Here is a 2,460-nt window from a genome sequence, read left to right as displayed (position 1 = left end):
GAGACTCAGCACCCTCGATCTCTCCGAGAATGTTTTCTCAGGGGCGGTGCCGCGGGAGCTCGGTAAGCTTTCTCGGCTGACGTAGCTCAGCCTCGATGGAAACCAGTTCGAGGGATCGATTCCGGTGGAGCTCTCGCATATTCGGCGCTTGGTATACCTCAACCTCGGCGACAACAACCTCAGCGGGCATATCCCGTCTGCTATCTTCTGCAACCTCTCCACCTTGAACTACATCGATATGTCGTCCAACTTTCTGCATGGCGAGATCCCCATCCGAGCGGATTGCCCACTCCCCGAGTTGATGTCCCTCGTGTTGTGGTCCAACAAACTCAATGGCAGCATCCCTCCCTCGTTGTCAAACTCGACGAAGCTCCGATGGCTGCTATTGCAGTCGAACTTCCTCACTGGCGAGCTTCCGTCGGATGACATGTTCAGCGGTATGAGGAGCCTTGAGTATTTGCACCTATCGTCCAACTTCCTCGCGAACTCGCGGAACAACACTGACCTTGAGCCGTTCTTCGCCTCACTTGCCAACTGCACCGACCTGAAGGAGCTCAGCGTCGCCGGGAATGACATCGCCGACATGATCCCACATGTCATCGGTCGCCTTGCTCCCAGCCTCATGCAACTCCACCTTCAGTTTAACAGACTCGTTGGCCCGATCCCGGCGAACATCTCCAACCTCACCAACCTCAACACCCTCAACCTCTCCCATAACCTCCTCAACGGCTCCATCCCACAGGGCATCTCCAGCATGCGGCAGCTTGAGCAGCTGCACCTCTCAAATAACCTGCTCTCCGGTGATATCCCTCCATCCCTAGGCATGATCCCGTGGCTCGGACTCGTCGATTTTTCGCAGAACCGGCTCACCGGCACCATTCCTCCGAGCATCATGCAGTGTGTGATGATGCAAAATCTTGATCTCTCCTACAACATGCTGCGAGGCGAGATCCCAACTGGCTTGACTAGGCTGAGTGGACTGCTCAACCTCAACCTCGCCGGCAACCTGCTGTCTGGCGCGATCCCCGTGACCATGGGCGAGATGGTTAGGTTGCAATTGCTTAATCTGTCAGCAAACCATCTCTCCGGTACAATCCCGTCGCAGCTCGGCAGCTGCATCGATCTCAAGTACCTCGACGTGTCCTGTAATGGCCTCACAAGGACCGTGCCTCAATCCGTGGAGAAGGTGGCATCGCTGCTACGTGTTAACTTTTCATACAATGACTTCTCAGGCGAGGTGCCGAGCGGCGGGGCCTTTGCAGGGTTTCGGGCGGACGCGTTCCTCGGCAATGTCAGACTGTGTGCGGGGACGGCGTCGATGACGCCTGGGTTGGCTAGGTGCAGCGGCGCGAATCGCAACTTGCTCCATAGCCGGCGACTGGTGTTGCTCGTCGTTGGCACAGTCACGAGCTTCACGATGGCAATCATTGGGCTCGCCGCGTGCCGCCGTGGGACGAGATAGGCGGCGCTCACCACTGCTACCATGCGAACCCGACACGAGGGGGGACTACCCGAGGATCTCTCAACAGGAGCTCTACGAGGCGACGGGCGGGTTCGAGCAGTCGAGGCTGATCGGCGCGGGGCAGTTCGGGCGTGTGTACGAGGGGACGCTCCGTGATGGCTCGCGTGTCGCCGTCAAAGTGCTCGACCTAAAGAACGGAGGCGGTGAGGTCTCCCGGAGCTTCAAGCGGGAGTGCGATGTGCTGAGGCGGACGCGGCACCGGAACCTGGTGCGCGTGGTCACCACGTGCAGCCAGCCGAACTTCCACGCGATCGTGCTCCCGCTGATGACCAAGGGTAGCCTCGAGAGCCACCTCTACCCGCGTGACGGCGGCCCCAGACGTGCCATGGACCTCGCATGGCTGGTTGCCATCGCCGGCAACATAGCCGAGGGGCTCACCTACCTGCATCACTACGCCCCCGTCCGCGTCGTACACTGCGACCTTAAGCCCAGCAATGTGCTCCTCGACGACGACATGACAGCCGTCGTGGGTGACTTCGGCATCGCGCGGCTGGTCAAGGACACGGGCGACGACGACAACACATGCTCTACTAATCCCTGCAACTCCACTGCCGGATTGTTGCAAGGCTCCGTGGGCTACATCGCGCCAGGTAATTTACAACACAATTGAATCAACATAGCATATGAGTACCGTAAATGCATGTGACATTCTTCTCTTAACATTTCCATCATGGCGTTCTTGTTGCATGGTATTAGAGTATGGGCTAGGAGGCCGCCCTTCGACCGAAGGTGTCGTGTACAGCTTCGACATGATGCTACTAGAGATGATCACCTGGAAGCGCCCTACCGATGTGATCTTCCAAGAGGGACTCACGTTGCACGGGTGGGTGCGGCGGCACCACCCGCATGACATCACCACCATCATCGCACCGCTATGGCTGGCGGCCACAGACGCAGTGTCGTCGGCCGGTGGGATCGGAGGAGGGAGGGGCGGGGGG

General features: G+C 58.9%; 1 pseudogene; it reads left to right on the top strand.

Moving 5' to 3' along the window:
* The first annotated feature begins 4 nt into the window (after nucleotides 1-4).
* LOC123177162 (putative leucine-rich repeat receptor-like serine/threonine-protein kinase At2g24130) lies at nucleotides 5-2,431 on the top strand (annotated as a pseudogene).
* Nucleotides 2,432-2,460: the final 29 nt, after the last annotated feature.

This window comes from Triticum aestivum, unplaced genomic scaffold (assembly GCF_018294505.1).
Source record: "Triticum aestivum cultivar Chinese Spring unplaced genomic scaffold, IWGSC CS RefSeq v2.1 scaffold67442, whole genome shotgun sequence".
In the NCBI taxonomy this organism is placed as follows: Eukaryota; Viridiplantae; Streptophyta; class Magnoliopsida; order Poales; family Poaceae; genus Triticum; species Triticum aestivum.
The sequence above is the reverse complement of the archived record's forward strand: the minus strand, read 5'-3'. Positions and strand labels throughout refer to the sequence as shown.